The following is a 19,281-nucleotide window of genomic DNA, read 5'->3' on the forward strand; positions in this document are numbered from 1 at the left end:
CATCAAGAGAGCACCTCATCTCCTGCACCTTTCACAAGGCCTGTGAAGACACATGGCCATGATATTTCAACTTGGGAAATTACACATTCCCAGGGACTTTGTTTTAAAATTGCCCAGTACTTAACCACATTTTCTAGGTCAGCTGCCTTGAAACTGATTCAAGGATGGGTCCTGTTCGTTTGTCCCAGAATAGTTACTTGGGTAGAAGCAAAGTTGAGCCAAGGTAGATTGCTCTGTGCCTGACCTCAGATATCTGTTCACATGGCTGTCATTGAGAAACACTCAGACGCCACCAGATCTCATCATTGGACCTTGGTTGGCCACTGTGGCTGGAGCCATCGGGTTTGGCTCACTCACTGCTCAGTGTAGCAGTTAGGGAGGACACTCTACAGGAACTTACGCTGCATTAGGAGTCCTCTACTTGCTCTTAAAGGAGCAGTGATTCACTGTTATTTTTCCTAACTTGCCTGCCATGTGGCTATTAACGTTACCGTTCCTACCTGTCATCAGGTGCCAATGGGAGGACCAATGCTGTTGCCATCTACGAACATGGTGTCTGTACTGACACCATGGCATCCCAGGAAATCACCATCATGGCCAACGTCTAGCATCACGTCTGTTGCCTCTCTGGAGGGGACAAGGCAGAGAAAGGAATAGAAATATTGAGACTTTCTCTTCCTGGGGACTGCAATACCTATATTTAAAGTGGGGTTGCATACAAGCATTCTCTCTAAGGAATTGGGCTTATCATCCCGCTTATTAATGTAGATGGTCAACTTCAGGCTGACAAAAATACAAGGCAGACAAGAGTCTGCATGAATCTTGACTCTATGTAGTATTTTCGCATAGCTATCCAGCCCACAATCCACAGTCCACAAGGGACAGGCATGTGTCTATGGGCCTCCATCCACAGCTTAGCACGTTAAAGCGGGCATCGGGATTGACCTCAGATTTCTGGATACTTGGCGTTCATCGAGTATCACTCCAACGCCACCAGATCTCATCATCGGTCGTGGATGGGCCCCCTCTCTCCCTGACCTCCTGCAGGGCTGGATTATTTAGGTACTCTGAGGAAAGCAGTGATCACATAATGGGACACACTACTTTCAGGACTCTGCTAATGTAAAAACACCTATAGTAATGCACACACCTCTACTTTGGTCAAAATGAAGGTCAGACGGTTGCCTCTTGGTCTTCAGTGCTCTGGGCTACCACAGGACAACAGTGATTTAAATGGGTTCCCATCTCAGCATGCTGGCACCATCAGACGTGTTGGCTTGTCTGAAGGGTAAAGAGCAAAGAATCGAGAGACCAAGATGAGAATGTTGGCCATTACTCAATGCCCTCTTCTTTACCTAGGTTGCACCTCTGTGGTCTCGTCACAGGGACACTAATTTCTTGCCATTTCCAAGAAGAAATGACTGGCACTTTTCCAAGTAAGTCGTGCTATCCTACATTGGACAGCACCTCATGTCACTCCTTCCTTTCAGGAGGCTATGGATATTCTTAGACAAGATTTTCTTCACTCAGGAATCCATAATGACCCACCAATTTTCTTGCATACCACCATAGCTGCCAGTCATATCCCCTTGGGTAACAGAATTAGACCTGATGTCAAATTAACCTTGCTGTCTCTTCTCAGACAAGTAGCTCTGGGAGCACCAAAGGCGGATGAAGAGAGATTGCTCTGTGCCTGACCTCAGATATCTGTTCACATGGCTGTCATCGAGAAACACTCAGACGCCACCAGATCTCATCATCGGTCCCTGGTTGGGCGCTCTGTCTGGAGCCATCGGGATTGGCTCACTCACAGCTCAGTGTGGCAGCTCGGGAGGCCACACTAGAAGAACCTACTCTGTACTAGGAGACCTCACCACCTGTCCTTAAAGCTAGTTGTAAGTTCACTGTTATTTTCCAGACCCTGTGTGCTATAAGGCTCTGAACATGACCGTTCCTACCTGTCACCAGGTGCCAACAGGAGGATCAACGCAGTTGTTGTCTGCTACCATGGGCTTGTCATCCCAGGAAATCACGATCCTGGCCAATTGCTGCTGGCAGTTTGGTTGCCTCTATGGAAGGGACAGGGCAGAGAAAGGAAGAGAAATATTGAGACTTTCTCTTCCTGGAGTTCCACAATCTACCTTTCAAGGGGAGCTGCATGCAAGAATTCTCTCTAGAGAACTGGGCTTACATCACATATTAAAGTGGATGTCAACCTCGGGCTGACAAAAATACAAGGCAGACCACAGGCTACAGGAATCTTGATTCTAAGTAGTATTTTCAAATAGCTATCCAGCCCACAATCCACAGTCCACAAGGGCATGTTTCTAAGGGCCTCCATCCACAGCCTAGTACATTAAAGCAGGCATCGGGATTGACCTCAGATTTCTGGATACTTGGCGTTCATCGAGTATCACTCCAACGCCACCAGATCTCATCATCGGTCGTGGATGGGCCCCCTCTCTCCCTGACCTCCTGCAGGGCTGGATTATTTAGGTACTCTGAGGAAAGCAGTGATCACATAATGGGACACACTACTTTCAGGACTCTGCTAATGTAAAAACACCTATAGTAATGCACACACCTCTACTTTGGTCAAAATGAAGGTCAGACGGTTGCCTCTTGGTCTTCAGTGCTCTGGGCTACCACAGGACAACAGTGATTTAAATGGGTTCCCATCTCAGCATGCTGGCACCATCAGACGTGTTGGCTTGTCTGAAGGGTAAAGAGCAAAGAATCGAGAGACCAAGATGAGAATGTTGGCCATTACTCAATGCCCTCTTCTTTACCTAGGTTGCACCTCTGTGGTCTCGTCACAGGGACACTAATTTCTTGCCATTTCCAAGAAGAAATGACTGGCACTTTTCCAAGTAAGTCGTGCTATCCTACATTGGACAGCACCTCATGTCACTCCTTCCTTTCAGGAGGCTATGGATATTCTTAGACAAGATTTTCTTCACTCAGGAATCCATAATGACCCACCAATTTTCTTGCATACCACCATAGCTGCCAGTCATATCCCCTTGGGTAACAGACTTAAACCTGATTTCAAATTAACCTTGCTGTCTCTTCTCAGACAAGTAACTCTGGGAGCACCAAAGGCGGACGAAGAGAGATTGCTCTGTGCCTGACCTCAGATATCTGTTCACATGGCTGTCATCGAGAAACACTCAGACGCCACCAGATCTCATCATCGGTCCCTGGTTGGGCGCTCTGTCTGGAGCCATCGGGATTGGCTCACTCACAGCTCAGTGTGGCAGCTCGGGAGGCCACACTAGAAGAACCTACTCTGTACTAGGAGACCTCACCACCTGTCCTTAAAGCTAGTTGTAAGTTCACTGTTATTTTCCAGACCCTGTGTGCTATAAGGCTCTGAACATGACCGTTCCTACCTGTCACCAGGTGCCAACAGGAGGATCAACGCAGTTGTTGTCTGCTATCATGGGCTTGTCATCCCAGGAAATCACGATCCTGGCCAATTGCTGCTGGCAGTTTGGTTGCCTCTCTGGAAGGGACAGGGCAGAGAAAGGAAGAGAAATATTGAGACTTTCTCTTCCTGGAGTTCCACAATCTACCTTTCAAGGGGAGCTGCATTCAAGAATTCTCTCTAGGGATCTGGGCTTACAAATCACATATTAAAGTGGATGTCAACCTCGGGGTGACAAAAATACAAGGCAGACCGAAGGCTGCATGACTATTGATTCTAAGTAGTATTTTCACATAGCTATCCAGCCCACAATCCACAGTCCACAAGGGACGGGCATGTGTCTATGGGCCTCCATCCACAGCTTAGCACATTAAAGCAGGCATCGGGATTGACCTCAGATTTCTGGATACTTGGCGTTCATCGAGTATCACTCCAACGCCACCAGATCTCATCATCGGTCGTGGATGGGCCCCCTCTCGCCCTGACCTCCTGCAGAGCTGGATTAATTAAGTCCTCTGTAGAACGCAGTTCTCACAGAATTGGATACATTTCTGTGTGTTTTTTGTTAACAAGTTTCCATCAAACCAACTCTTAATGATTAATTTCTGGATCTAGAATTATAAAACTCATTAACGCAAATGCACATACCTCTAATCATGATGCAATGATAGTCAGACGGTTTCATCTCCTTCTTCAGGGCTCTAGTCTCCCACAGTACCACAGTGGATTGAGTGGGGTCTCCATCTTAACATGCTGGTACCATCAGTCGGGTCAGCCTTTCTGAAGAGTACAGAGCAAAGGATGGAGAGACATGATGAGTATGTTGGCCATTGCTCAATGCCCTCTTGTGTTCCTAGGCTGCACCTCTTAGGTCTCTTCAAAGGGAACACTGATTTCTTGCATTTCCAATGAAAATCACTGGTACACTTCCAAGTAAAGTGTCCTGTCCTGCATCAAGACAGTACCTCATCTCCTGCACTTTTCACAAGGCCTGTGGAGACACATGGCCATGATTTTCTCCAATCAGGAAATTCCTCTTTCCCAGGGAATTTTTCTAATCTTGCCTAGCACCCAACCATGTTCCATTGGTCAAGTACCTAGGAAATGATTTCAGGTCTTGTCCTGTTTATTCATCCCAGAATAGTAACTTGGGTAGTAGCAAAGTTGGGCCAAGGTAGATTACTCTGTGGCTGACCTCAGATATCTGTTCACGTGGCTGTCATTGAGAAACACTCAGACGCCACCAGATCTCATCATTGGTCCTTGGTTGTCCACTCTGTCTGGAGCCATCAGGATTGGCTCACTCAATGCCCAGTGTGGCAACTCGGGAGGCCACACTAGAGGAACCTACTCTGCACTGGGAGACCTCATCACCTGCCCTTAAAGCCAGCAGTGAGTTCACTGCTATTTTCTGTGTCCTGCCTGCCATAAGACTGTTAATGTTACCATTCCTACCTGTCATCTGGTGCCAATGAGAGGTTCAATGAAGCTGCTCTCAGTCGCCAGGGGCTTCTGTACCGACATCATGGCATCCCGGTATATCACCATCATGGCCAACCTCTGACATCACTTTGTTGCTTCTCTGGAGGGTACAAGGCAGAGAAGGGAATACAAATATTGAGACTTTCTCTTCCTTTAGGCTTACAATATCTACCATTCAAAGGGTATTGCATATAAGTTTTTTTCTCCAAGGAATACGGCCTCTTATCCCACATATTAAATAAGATGGTCAACCTCAGGCTGACAAAAATACAAGGCAGGCCAAAGGCTGCATGACTATTGATTCTAAGTGCTATTTTCATATAACTATCCAGCCACAATCCACAGGTCTGTAAGTGTTGGGCATCAGCCTCTGGGCCTCCATCCACAGCTTAGCACTTTAAAGCGGGCATCAGGATTGACCTCAGAATTCTGGATACTTGGCGTTCATCGAGTATCACTCCAACGCCACCAGATCTCATCATCGGTCGTAGATGGGCCCCCTCTCTCCCTGACCTCCTGCAGGGCTGGATTTCTTAGGTGCTCTGTAGAACACAGTGATCACAGAATTGGATGCGTTTCTGGGTGGTTTTCCTAACAGGTTCCCATCAAAGCCTGTCTTTGTCATGAGTTTCTGGATTTCGAATTATAAAACTCATTAATGCAACTACACATACCTCTAATCTTGACCCAATGATAGTCAGAGAGTTTCCTCTCATTCTTCAGGGCTCTAGACTCTCACAGTACCATAGTGGTTTGAGTGGGGTCTCCATCTCAACATGCTGGTACCATCAGTCGGGTCAGCCTTTCTGAAGGGTACAGAGCAGATGATAGAGAGACATGATGAGTATGTTGGCCATTGCTCAATGCCCTCTTGTGTTCCTAGGCTGCACCTCTTAGATCTCTTCACAGGGAACACGAATATCTGGCTATTTCCAAGAGAAAATGACTGGTATTCTTCTAAGTAAAGGGTCTTGTCCCTGCATCAAGACAGCACCTCATCTCCTGCACCTTTCACAAGGCCTGTGGAGACACATGGCCATGATTTTCTCCACTCAGGAAACTCCACTTTCATGGGGACTTTGTTCTAATCTTGCCTAGGACCATCCATGTTCCCTTGGTCAACTACCTAGGAACTAATTCCAGTTCTGGTCCTGCTCTTTCCTCTCAGACCAGTAACTAGGGTAAAAGGAAAGGCGGGCCACGGTAGATTGCTCTGTGCCTGACCTCAGTATCTGTTCACGTGGCTGTCATTGAGAAACACTCAGACGCCATCAGATCTCATCATTGGTCGCTGGTTGGCTGCTGTTTCTGGAGCCATCTGGATTGACTCGCTCAGTCGTCAGTGTGGCAGCTCGGGAGGCCACACTAGAGGAACCTACTCTGCACTGGGAGATCTCACCATCTGCTCTTCCAGCAAGCAGTGAGCTCACTTCTATTTTCCATACCCTGCCTCACCATGAAGATTTTAAGGAGTCTCTCCTTACCTCTTCTTATGTTTTGCCAGGAGGATGGATGCTGTAGTTGTCAGCTACCGTGGGCTCTGGACTGATGTCTCTCTCTTTTTTTTTAATTCTTAACATCCTTGTAATGTGTCTGCCATTATAACATATCTGTATAGAATAAGTTAGAGAATCCAATTTAAATATGGAAATTTCCCTTCTTAATACCCCTCCTCTTTTTTATTTAAATTTGCTTTTTTCAAGGTTTTTTTTGCCTTTCCTTTAGCCCAGAATTTCCTTAAACAGAGACTGAGTTAAATTCATGGTTATTCATTTTTTTCACTACCTTATGATAGTTATGATTTACTCTTTCCACACCCGGCTCCTTGGCATAATCTGTTTTTCCATTTTTCCACTCTTCACGTACTTTTGTAATATCATTTTAGCTACCTCCTTCCATTCAGTTAATTTAATTTTGTCTACCTGTCTCGTTAACTTTAGATCATGTCAAGTGCCTGAACCAAAGATTAACAAGTGCTGGGTTTTCTGCATAGCTGTATCTGTCACTTGACAGTGTATGCTGCCATATTCTCTGCACTTTTATTTCTTTTTCCTCTTTATTCATCAATCATCAATCAAATGCCATCATAATATATCAATACTTTCATAGTCAGTCCCTTCTCCTTCCCATCTATATTGAATTATTGATTATTTCTACGACAAACTCATATAGTACCAAAATAATAAAAGGTAAGTCAATTAATCTCCAAACTGAAGAGACTTAATGCATCAGAGATGCCATCTTTTCTATATTGTAGATAGTGTGCCTTTACAGACAGCATATTTCCCTTCTCCCAGTATCATAGTAAGAGTGACTTGATAGGAAGCCTATAATTCCACGACACTTACACAGGTGGTAAGCTCCACCAAGAAAAGCCTGCATTCTTTTCTACCCTCAGCTTTTCACAACACTGTCACTCCCGGCTGCTGTGCATGGACAAGCCTGTGAGTCATTTGAAAGCATTTCTTAGGGTGTATAGACTGCATTAATGCACCCCTCCATTTCTCTTTGATGTTTTCTTACATTGAACAATTTGTGTATTATATCATTATTTAGAAATTATTTATATTATCTTTTACAAAATGACCTACTTCCAACTAAGCAAGAAGATAGACATTATCTATAATTTTCTCTAGCCTATCTTTACACAAAGTAATGATTCCCATGACCCTTGCTTCTTTTTGAAATATGTTGGTATACAGTAGGGTGTTTTTGTCTGGTTCTTTATATTTATAATTAGAGTAATCTTCCTTCTTTTTTATGCTTTTCTATTTTTATTGTCTGACTGATATTCAAGATACAAGGAATTAGATTAAAACATGAAATAGGTGACATGGAGCGCACACCTGCCGCCAGATGGACCTTTGAGACTGATACGTGAGTATCATCTTGGACGCGTACCAACTCATTTAATATTGACTGTTTATTTAATACTTTATTCATTAATTACAATGGAAATCTCTATTATACTTCCCAAACACTGAACGAGGAAAGAACGTCCTCCTGTGCCAAGAAAGAACTCACACTAATTTTCCTTCTGTGACGAGCAATGGTCTTACAGGCACGTCCAATTCAGTGTTCTAATTCATGACAATTTAATTTGTTTCATCAATCACAATCGACCTAATGAAATCATATTTCACGTAATTGTTTATATACTTATTTATCTGTGTTGGGAAGGAGAGCCGCGGAAACAGCAGGAGATCTTTAGGGTTTTAAGTATCCAGCTAAGGACACCAGGCTTTTGTGTTGCGGCATCTCACTGCCCCAAAGTTCTCACTGCTAAACAGTGCAGTAAACAACCTTCGCAGACCACCTAAATCATGCCAACATGACCATCTAGCACTCGCGTTGGCTCTATGCTCTAACACAGGCAATTGGTTAGCTGGTGACCATGGAACATAGTGTGATCCCCATAGGAATGCCCACTCTAGGGAGCGTAACCGATCGATGAAAAGAGGCAGAAATGAGAAACACCCTTTCCTAGCTTTGATTATTTACTTCTCCGTGTGAGGCATCTCTGATCGCCAGACACCTAGCCCTGTCATCTGACGCGCAGATGCTGACAGTTGTCATCCATCAGGCCACTCAGAGTCCACTCTACTCATTCCTATTTATCTGATTGTTTTATATTAGATAAAGATAAAAATTTTGAGCTTTGTATCAATTACTATTTACCTGTCAATTTATAGGTTTTGGAATGCAAATTATACCCATGTATATGGTACATAATAATAACAACAGTGTAGCTAACTGTTTTGCTTTGCCCAAAGCTTTTTCTTTTTAAATTTGAGGCCAGCATGTAAGAAGATCTGATGCCTACGGTAGCTGAGGATGAAAGTACAGGAGTAAACTCACTGCCTGCTGCGCTTTACTGTTTTCAAAGTGTCTCTGACGTACTTCAGGTTTATATTTGACTAATACATCAGTAATTGATTGAATTGTAGTTCCATTGCTTAATTCTAATGACACAAGCAACAATTACCAACATAGGTGCCAGCCTTAGGGGCCTTAAAAATTTCTAACTATGTCTACTTGAGTGGTTCTCAAACTTCCTAACGCTGCAGTCCTTTGATTCAGTTCCTCTTGTTCTGGTGGCTCCCAACCACGAAATTATTTTCACTGTTACTTTAGAACTCTAATTTTGTTACTGTTATGAATACATAATCATATGTAAATATCTGATATGCACTCCCAAAGGGTGTTGCAACCTATATGGTGAGAACTACTTTGTGAAGACATCTCACAGGCATATCAGACATGCAGTCCCTGTGATAGGGTCATTCAATCCCCAAAGGATTGATGACCCATGGGATGAGAACCACTGGTCTAGAGGACATCTTCTACCAAGAAAAAGACTATCCTACACTTTTGTTAGCTATTAGAGTACAGATATGTTTCATGCAGTATGTGAGGCTCACTCTCAACACCCGCTGCCATCATTGGTTCATACTTTAACCTATCTTTTATTTGAATTTACTATATTCTAACTTATTAATTAGAGCAAATCAATAAAATATCCTGATCCGCAAAAATGAACATGACGTTTGACAGCTTAACATCTGTCTGTGGAATCCTATCCACTTGAGATTTTATCTTTTGTTAATTGGCCTCAGTGTGGCAGTGATCAATCAGGAAACACAGCAACCGACATCAATCTCTCATTAGGCTTCAGCTAACTTTTATTTGGATGAGCAGTGTCCCATGCTATCTGTCACATTCCTCTATCCACTCATCAGCTAATGGCTACTCACATCTATCCCCTATTGGCACCCATAGACAGTAGCACAGGGACCATGAGAGAGCCGGTGTCTCTGTCACAAACGCGTCATTTCCTTTTCATCCGGACACACAAGGTGGTTGGATTATAAGGCAATTCTATGGGTTTGTTGTTGCTTTTGAATTTTCGTTTTGTTTTTGAGGAATGTCCATGTTGTTTTCTATGATGCTCTAGTAATTCCCATTCCCATCAACAGCGTGCACAGGAAAGCCTCTATCTACCCCTTTACTTATCATTGCTGAACTTTCCTGACAACAGCGCCCTTCCTGGAGTGAGGGGGTCTTGCTGTGCATCTGATTTGCATTTCTCTGGTGGTTGATCATGATGAGCACGCTTTCATAGACGGCTTCACTGAGACATGCATACTTCTGTCTATTAAAAATTATTTACTGTTTTCTGTTCTTTTGCTCTTTTGTTGTAGGCTCCTTATTTACCCTGGATATGAGTTTCATGTTTGGTACTTTCAGCCAGAAAGGAGAATGACACGCTGTAATTTTTAGTGATATGGATGGCCCTAGAGAGGATCACGGTGAAGAAGATAGACTAAGCACAGAAAGACAAACACAATATGGTCTCGTTCTTGTGGGACGTGAAAGAGTTCATCTACTGGGAGCTGAGAGGGGAGTGATGGTTACCAGATGGGTTAGCGGGAGAGGAGAACGGAGAAAAGTGGCTGTTATAGTTCAATGACCTTCAGAAACCCTGGGCTGTTATATACTGTGGAGAAAGTCTTGTTCATAGTTTCTTAATATCTTAAAGGAATAGAAAAGAAGACAGCAGAATTTCAGGATAATGAGGAGATTATTTTGAGGAGGAGTATGGATATGCTTAACCTTCCTGAAAAATTATACTAGGTAAGCATGTATCAAGATATCACTTGATATCATAACTATCTGCTTGGTTTCAGACAAAATCAGAGAAAACAAAGGCAGTATTGAGTTGCTCCATTGCTCTTCTATCCCCCTCCCCCATCTACTGTTAAAACCATCAGTGCATGGTTACTTCATTGTCTACTTCTTCTAAAGAAAATAATTAACATAATGCATAGCTACTTTTAAACACTTAAGCAAGGAAAATAAGTGTGGTGGCTGTTACTCACTTTGCAGGCACACAGCACAGCAGGGAGCGACGAAGAAGGAAGGGTCTTGCTCAGCACCTCCATCTGGGGAGTACAAAGCAGAGCAGAGGGCTAGACATGGTCTCTCCTTTCACTCAATATGTCTACCATTCCTTAGCATAACCTTCTACATGCTCACTGCAAATATATTTATTTTCTTCTTAAAGAACTTCAAATTTATAACTGACATAGTATAATGATTGACAATTACTTATCTATATCATTTTAGTGCAGGATTATAATACACTTGATCAATTTCTGCTGAACCAAGCTTGGAGTCAAATGAATAAAATTCCAGCACTTGACTGACCTATACAGCAGGGCTGGGAGTTTGAGGCTAGCCTGGTCCATAAGGAGACCTCATTAGAAAAAATATCTAATACCTATATCCTAATTGCATAGATGTACACATTTTTATTTCATCATCTCTATCTATCATGCTTATTCAATCTTCTTTGATGTTTTTTATAATAATAAAAAGGCAAGTATAAACCAGTGATAGTGGTTGCTATCAAATGAGGTGGTATTAGATGCTGGATGGGTCTCCTTTCTCTAATACTTGCTATCCCTATGCATTGTTTGATGAACAAAGAGAAATATATAAATTACACAATGCAAGAAAAATATGCATTAATGTCCCTATCATTCATCTACAAATTGACCCTGTCAACCCCAAGACTGTTTTGGTTACTGTACTCATTTCTTACTGTATGGAACAATCACTAAATACTTATATTAACCTTATATTATAGATGATCTGCTTTGATTCCTTTGAGCTTTTTTTAAATATGCTTTCCTAAAATACAGCAAAAACAAAGAACATTAACTACTGCTCACAATGAATAATAGGGATATGAGCAACAAAGAGGGGAATCACGTAAGGATCCGTCCTCTTAGGACAGCCATCCTGAAAAGTATGTAACAGAACAGAGGATGAACAATTGCATTCTCCTCCTCCAGTCTTTGCTCATCACTTCGCCCACTGTGCTAGACCTCAGAGTTCTAGACACATGCCATGCATCCTCTGCAACTGGTTCACTGATGGCTGTCATCACTGGTCCAGGGAAGGCACAATATCGCCTCACTTATATTTCTATATTGTGTGCCGACTAATCTATAAGCCACCAATAATATTCCTAAAAAGCCTATGATTGGAAAAATCCCATACGAACAAAGCTATTGTAATCCAGAATGATGCCTGGGTACATACACACTTGAGTTAATTATTCTTAGCTCTTCATACATATAGTAATCAGTATAATTAGTCATTTTAATCTAAAATGTAAGATGGTTTTAGTTGGTCTTATATGACTACACTGCAAAATCTTAGAAATACAGTGGATTGCCCCCCAAATCAACCACCCAACCCCAAATAGGAATTATAAATAATACTTACATTCTTCTCCAGGATCCTGGAGAGATGGACCATGGAGAAAGTTACCACAGAGAATCCCATCAGCTCACCCAGGACCATAAAAAAGAGAAGGAAAAAGAACACATGATTAAAAAAAAAACTTAAGAAAACAAAAATTGAGACTTTCCCCCATTGGCCCTTAACTTTAATCTTTGGCTTAGTGTGGTGGTTCTCACGCTTCCTGAAGCTGTGACCCTTTAACACAGTTCCTCATGTTGTAGTGACCCCAGCCATAAAATTATTTTCATTGCTACTTTATAACTGTGATTCTTCTACTGTTAGGAATTATAAATATCTGATATGTGACCCCTGTGGAAAGGTCACAACCCATAGGATAAGAACCAGCTTTTTAGAGTCATTTATACAATCACTTACTAAACAGTGTAAGTTTTTTTTTCTCCTAAAAAAAAAGAATTTAAAATTTTTCCATATACTGAGAACATTGGTTTCACCATATAGTCTGAACCATCTTTAGTCAAGAAAGGACGAGTAAGGGAATCAGACATCTAAATCAGGATCTTACTGCTTTCTTAATATATCATAATGTTCCAAGTCATGTATTTTTATAGTTAAACAGTATTTCATTAATTGGAGTGATTGATACTCTCATTCATCTAATTTTGACACAAAGGCCAGCTTTGGATATCGCCAAGTCTGACTTGAAGACACCTTCTGATGATACGACGAACTGCATTTCTTTTTCATTTGACTCCAGAGTCTGCTCGGGTTTTATCCACCCTACAAGGGTCATTGGACAGTGGTCACCATCACTAGTTCATGTTTGCCTTTTTACTTACAACATTTCTATTTTTATCCTAACTTATTAATTAAAGTAAATCAATAAACATGATTCATAAGCTCAGAATATGATGTGTGGCGCATCTGACGTGACTGTCTTTCAAAGGGAACCAAAGACCACTGCATATTTTAAATCACACTGTCTGTCCTCTCTCTAATAAGGCTTTTTTTTTTCTTTTCAGTTTTCTTCAGTATTATGACTCTTTAGGTTAATGTGTAGGTGTGTGTGTGTGTGTGTGTGTGTGTGTGTGTGTGTGTGTATTTGTAGGCATATATTCTATGAGAATTTCATGTATATATACAATAAATTTTGTTCATATCCAACATCCTACTCCCCTTAGGATGATCCCTGTGTCTCTCTCAACTTTATGGCCTTTTTTTTTTCATAGAAACATATGGAGTCTAATACTAGTGCTACCTAAATGTGTGTGAATGTGAATCCATTACTGAACAAGGCTACTAGACTATTACGCCCTAGTCAGATTCTATTTGGACACAAATTAATTGAAATTGGGGATGGAGTCAAAGACATTAATGTAAAGAGAAATAATTCTGGCACAGAAGGGCAAGTGGTACATGGACTCATTCATGCTGGAAACTGACCTTGGGGCAGTTGCACGTTGAATGGTAGTTAGCAGAGACAGGGGAGGGTGTAGGGAGGCAGAAGTGGTAAAGGAGAGTCAAGGGATGCTGAGTCCTTGTTAGATGGCTTTGGTGTGGGATGCATAGAAAAGTGACTTTAGGTAACAGCCATATTGGTTCTCTTTATTTGATGTTAGTTTGTTGATTAATTCATAGACTTTAAAAATATAAATATAATAAAAGGAGACTCTTGAACAGTCACTAAGATGCTTCTCTATAATTGCTTCCAGAGCATTCAGAAGGATAGAATAAACTAAGCTAGGTGGGTCATGCACAAAGGGTTCAGTGCAATAGAGAAATCCAGTCTACCAAAGGCACATTTCAGCATCTCTAGTGAACTGTAATTCTTTTGAAAAGTCAGAAGAGTCACAGCATATTATTATGCATCATTTCAAGCTTCTGACACAGGCGCGTAACCATGGAGCTCAAGCCCATGGAAGGACGTGTACCCTGGCTCCGAGCACCCAGGCTCAGGGCATCAAAGCAAAATAGCTCATTAAAAAGATGGGGTAATCTATTTTAGTTTTGCTTACCATTCTTCCCTTGGTGGGCTATTTAGGAAGTCATTATTTGCAGGCTCTTTATGCTACTTTCCTTGACCCAGATGTGGAGTATTATCTATTAATTATACTGTCTACCTCATCTTAGCCAAAGAGGACCTCAAAGTACAAGTTATTTCTAGCCAGACAACAATGCTTTCAAACTAATAGGATGGAAATAAATGAACACGTAAACTGAAAACAAATACATTCCATCTTACTGATGGAATTATTTCAAATAGGAAACTGAACACGAAGCTGGGCCCAGAGTCCATTGCCTATGAGTCAGAAGGTACCATTGGTCATCAATGATCCAGAATCAAGTCTTCTTCTCTATACTCATTTCTACTTTTCATATTGATCAGTTAGTATAAATATAAAACCTATGATATACAACCACTTACAAAGGGTGTTATTATTACTAATCTATAGATGGAATCTCTCTAACACTGATGTATTCATTACATTAAACCATGACAGTTTCCATATTTTCATTATGGATAAAAACTTTCCTGCAGTCTCTATTTGTGTGACTGATATTCAGTTGACCATCATTAGTTGCCCTGCAAACACTTGTTAATGATACCTCAACCACCCAAACCAAGGCCAGAAGTCTTCAGTTCACACCGGCGCCACTCTTTTTGTTTTTGTCATAGGAATCAAAATTCATGAAGCTCAAAACTCCAAAGAAAGTGGCCTTTTGGGATAGCTGCTGTCTCCACGGGAATAGTCCCAGAAAAGCAAATACAGCAGCTCTCTGTCTCTCCACTAAAGCAGAGGTTCTCCATGAGGAGGACAGGTGGTCATCGTCTTGGGTCAGGATTCCAACTTTTCCTTTCCCCTTACTACATTTATCTGTTAATTTTCTAATTAGTTAACAAGAATAAACACCTGCTTTCCAATATAATCAATGTATTGCTGTATCCATCAGAACTGTCCATATGGAGTCCCCTCACTCACAAGACCCATCATTCAGAAATCAACCACACCGCTATAGAGTCCACTGAAGAACAGATATTGTATTGATCCCTTGGAAGCTTCTGGCTGAATTTTCTGACTACATAAATGGATTTCTTAAACAATTGGTGAATGTTTTTAATAATTAAAAAAGTCACTAATAGGGAAAAAAATTTCCCTCTGTGCTCTGAGCACCAGGATTTTATAACCATGCTTTAGCTAACTCAGTGTATTTATTCTGAAGCATACATGCAATAATGATGCTAAAAAAATATTAAGAGATGCCAAGTGTAGTAGCACTTAATCCCAGGACTCAGAGGTACTGGATCTGGGTCAGGTCAACGCCAGTTTGGTCTGCATAACCAAATTTCAGGACTACATAGCAAGATCCTCTCTCAAAACAACAACAACAATTTTTTAAAAGCTCACGATTGATAGTCTTTCCATTAATACATACCTTTCAAATTCCATTTTCTTAGTCATTTTAGTATTTATTACTTTGTGGTATGGTGGGTTGTTTTTTATGGTTTTGTTTGTTGTTGCTTTTCTTCAGCCTGGGAATACTTGAACTCTGATTGGGCCCACAGAAAGAACTCTGACTATCCCATGACATGACTCAACCCACTCACCCATACCTGTACCCTGACAGGCAGCCTCCCCCAATCCACTTCCTGCTTGGTGAGCTTAAGGACCTAGACACATGAATACCAATCTTGTCTCACTCACCATGTGCTCTCTAGCTTGCAGACACCATTCTCTTCATGTTACACACTTTCATGTTTGTTCTTCAAAATCAAACCTGCGATGCGACAAAGACGGTGGGGATGATCCCTGAATATTACTAAAATCTGTGCGCTCATCCCCAGAGACAAACATGCAAATCCCCGCTTGCATCAGACCTCGGAAGGTCATAGAAGCTTTGGCCATAAAAACATTTGGGAGGCTATGCGCTGCATGTCCTGGGCTGTCCTCCCCTGCTCTTCCCTGAATAACCTGTATGTTCTTCCAATTACAGCATGAACCACCATCAGCTCTCTGACTTGGGGCAGCATTTACATCTCTGTACGCCTGCTTCACAATAGAATGTACCATACACATTTATCTCCTAAGGAACATTTAGAGGACACATCAATTTTTTTACAAACACACACACTCAAGACACAAAAGTAAAAAGGGACAAAGGGAAAAGTAAGGGATCAGTGGGATAACAGATGCTAACTGGGGCGTGAATGTGATCGAAGTACCTTATATACATATGTGAAAATGCCATCATGGAGCCCACTACCATGTACAGTTAATGTATACAAATAAAAAGTTGGGGATAAAAAAACTACTTTTGTGGGGGAGTTGGCCACCAGCAGGTTGGCCACGCTCCAATAGATAACCACACACCTAGGTAGGTGTATGTGGGAAGTACTATTCTGACTCTATAAGTTAAAAAATATAATAATTTAAAAATATTTTAAAGACATGAAATAATAGAGAGATGTGTTTGGGGTGTCTGGGAGCAGATAGGACCAAGATACTGTGTATCCATATATGACATTTTCAATTAATGTCATAATCCATGGGATTAAACACACTCATACTTGATACATAGCTAGCTCACTATCTTATCTTTAAATGTTTTTAATTTAGATATTTGTGTAACTTTTTCTAATTTACAAAAGGTCAAAAGCATATAAAATCACAAGTACCTGTGACTGACACAAGGAGCACTCGCACATCTGTATAAGCTGGCTGCTGACGTGGGTCACAGGCTTCTTCTATTTTCATCTACAGACAGCAGTGTTAGAGACATGAAATAACAAACCCTCTTCCGGTAAACAAGCTCATAATGAGGCTGTACTTTAGTAGACTCATCCATCTAGCCTCATTCACAGCACTTGTGTTTATTGATTTACTTATGACACTTTAGCACACAGGGACAAGCTAGCAAAAGCCCCAAACAAGTGTACTGAGTGCTCCTATTGTCTGACAAGAGACTCATTTCCAATAAAGAGAATAGAAAAGGTTTGTTTTCAATCTTGTTTTTTTTTTTTAAATTCTGGTTTTTGTTTTGGTTTTTGTAGTATGCTATAAAATGGCATGGAACTATGATGATTTAATAGCTGAGTTAAGACTTGATTTCATCCATGACTTTGAGCCATCTATGTTTAGATTGTAAATTCTGTGTGTGTTGGCGGGGAGGCAGGGGGCGAGACAGGGTTTTTCTGTGTAACAGACCTGGCTGTCCTGGAACTTGCTCTGTAGACCAGGATGGCCTCAAAATCACGGAGATTCACCTGCCTTTGCCTCTCAAGTGCTGGGATTAAAGAAATCCACCATTTCTTTAATCCCAGCACTTGGCTAGATTGTACATTCTATTAAGATGTATCAATAAGTCAGAAAACTATACCAGTCCACTCAAAATAAACAATTAAAATTTTATGTATCATTCACATCAGACCACTGGATCTCTAGCAAATTATCCCAGGAAGTGGCCTACACTTCCTGTTTCTGAAAACCGCACAGCCTCCAGATAAACAGGGTAATAGATCCTCTGTGACCGCGAATATATCACTAATTGTAATCACTGGGCCAAAACTTTGAGGTGTCTTTTTTCCTCATAAAAATCTACACTTGTTTACTAATTTATTTTTAAATTCTCTAATACCATGAATCATGGGAAGCGATCATTCACAGTTGTCCCTAAAGTTAGCCTATTTATGCTTTGGATTACATCTCTTTTATCAGCATTCACATTATAAAATTAATTAATCAATAATCAATTCATCAATACAATGTTTCAGAGCAATCCATAATTTCATTGGCCATCATTGGCCTTCTTTGATAATAGTTGCTACTTACCAAACAGCAGTCAATGGATGTCTTTAACAGACCACCCAAATACATCATTGCCTGTCTTGCTCACTGGTCTCATTCTTATACACAGAAGGGCCACTGCGCAGCTCGTAGCTTCTCAGAACAGCACAAGGGTCCATCCTGAGAAGTACAGAGCAGAGAAGGCAAAGTCAACACTGAGGTGACCTCTCCACCTGAAACACAGTCAACAGTCTAGATTCTCCTTGCGCATGGACTCACTGTTGTAATACATACTAAACCGGTAGCCAGCACCAGTACATTCATGAATTTTCCTTTCCTGATTCACTTTTGCATTTTCATTGAACAAATTATTTGTTCATTGATTCTACTGAAACACACGCTTCAAAAAACCCAAGACTAAGATATGCAAATCCCTCACTTTTTCTTTTCAGTTGGTGAACTCAGTGCGGTCCATTAGCAGTCAGCACTACATGCCAAACTCTATTGTCCTCTGACACTAGAACTTATCACATTTTGTATACAATGAAGTACAGAGAATGTTCTAGAACAAGTGCCCCAAATCAAAACACGACCTTAATTCCTCACAGGGGTCTGCCATGTGCTCTCCATTTCAATCCGTGCGTCCATTGTGAAGAGGGCCAAGCAGAGATAAAAAGAGAACAGTTCTCCATTAGGTCTTTCTTTTCAGTCATCTGATAACATAATCATATAGGTGTCCCTTCATGTGCAATAATATTTACTCATTTTCTGCCAATACAATAAATAAGCCCACACCCGACACAAACCATTGGCTGTCACTGGTAACTATGCATATCCTCCCCAACTGAAGATATAACACTGTAACTATGGGCCATCCATTTCAATCAGCTTCAGTATTCTTACTGTGCATTTAAACAACATAGTATGATTGCCTCTCATCTCCTCATTAACTCATATGCTTATTTATTCAACACCTGCTACTTTAAAAGAAGTCTAGAGGAGTCGTCACTGGTAGGCTGTCCACACCCCAGTGGATACCCTGATCTAAGGCACTGATTAGATTCAATGAGTTATATTTTAAAAGACTTTTTTTATAAAAAAAAAAAAAAGGAAAGACATGATGTTGGGAAGAAGATGTGTTTAGGGGGCATAGATGGAACTGGAGGGAGGGTCGGAGGTGGGTAAGACGTAGATGCGTTATATACATGTATGAAATTTTCAAAAGAAAAATTTCAAATGTTATTTTTAAAAAAAGGTTTTTTTATTCATGAACTCAGAGGTGAGAAAAGAGTCCTTGTATTTTCTTGAAAACTGTCAGGC

At 41.2% G+C, this 19,281-nt stretch overlaps 10 non-coding genes across 10 annotated transcripts; all 10 read right to left on the bottom strand.

Moving 5' to 3' along the window:
• Positions 1–238: 238 nt before the first annotated feature.
• On the bottom strand, positions 239–313 carry LOC148120440 (small nucleolar RNA SNORD113/SNORD114 family). The gene has a single exon (XR_015739349.1). It is a non-coding gene; the product is annotated as a small nucleolar RNA SNORD113/SNORD114 family (small nucleolar RNA).
• A 626-nt stretch (positions 314–939) lies between these two features.
• On the bottom strand, positions 940–1,014 carry LOC125398609 (small nucleolar RNA SNORD113/SNORD114 family). The gene has a single exon (XR_007231476.2). It is a non-coding gene; the product is annotated as a small nucleolar RNA SNORD113/SNORD114 family (small nucleolar RNA).
• Positions 1,015–1,692: 678 nt separating this feature from the next.
• On the bottom strand, positions 1,693–1,767 carry LOC148120441 (small nucleolar RNA SNORD113/SNORD114 family). The gene has a single exon (XR_015739347.1). It is a non-coding gene; the product is annotated as a small nucleolar RNA SNORD113/SNORD114 family (small nucleolar RNA).
• A 606-nt stretch (positions 1,768–2,373) lies between these two features.
• On the bottom strand, positions 2,374–2,448 carry LOC148120442 (small nucleolar RNA SNORD113/SNORD114 family). The gene has a single exon (XR_015739341.1). It is a non-coding gene; the product is annotated as a small nucleolar RNA SNORD113/SNORD114 family (small nucleolar RNA).
• A 678-nt stretch (positions 2,449–3,126) lies between these two features.
• On the bottom strand, positions 3,127–3,201 carry LOC148120443 (small nucleolar RNA SNORD113/SNORD114 family). Its single transcript, XR_015739348.1, has one exon. It is a non-coding gene; the product is annotated as a small nucleolar RNA SNORD113/SNORD114 family (small nucleolar RNA).
• A 613-nt stretch (positions 3,202–3,814) lies between these two features.
• LOC148120444 (small nucleolar RNA SNORD113/SNORD114 family) lies at positions 3,815–3,889 on the bottom strand. The gene has a single exon (XR_015739342.1). It is a non-coding gene; the product is annotated as a small nucleolar RNA SNORD113/SNORD114 family (small nucleolar RNA).
• Positions 3,890–4,616: 727 nt separating this feature from the next.
• On the bottom strand, positions 4,617–4,691 carry LOC125398616 (small nucleolar RNA SNORD113/SNORD114 family). Its single transcript, XR_007231482.1, has one exon. It is a non-coding gene; the product is annotated as a small nucleolar RNA SNORD113/SNORD114 family (small nucleolar RNA).
• A 632-nt stretch (positions 4,692–5,323) lies between these two features.
• Positions 5,324–5,398, bottom strand: LOC148120445 (small nucleolar RNA SNORD113/SNORD114 family). Its single transcript, XR_015739344.1, has one exon. It is a non-coding gene; the product is annotated as a small nucleolar RNA SNORD113/SNORD114 family (small nucleolar RNA).
• Positions 5,399–6,127: 729 nt separating this feature from the next.
• LOC125398637 (small nucleolar RNA SNORD113/SNORD114 family) lies at positions 6,128–6,201 on the bottom strand. Its single transcript, XR_007231500.3, has one exon. It is a non-coding gene; the product is annotated as a small nucleolar RNA SNORD113/SNORD114 family (small nucleolar RNA).
• A 5,592-nt stretch (positions 6,202–11,793) lies between these two features.
• Positions 11,794–11,868, bottom strand: LOC125398635 (small nucleolar RNA SNORD113/SNORD114 family). The gene has a single exon (XR_007231498.1). It is a non-coding gene; the product is annotated as a small nucleolar RNA SNORD113/SNORD114 family (small nucleolar RNA).
• Positions 11,869–19,281: the final 7,413 nt, after the last annotated feature.

The sequence above is a fragment of the Myodes glareolus genome, chromosome 11 (assembly GCF_982192425.1).
Source record: "Myodes glareolus chromosome 11, mMyoGla1.1, whole genome shotgun sequence".
NCBI lineage: Eukaryota > Metazoa > Chordata > Mammalia > Rodentia > Cricetidae > Myodes > Myodes glareolus.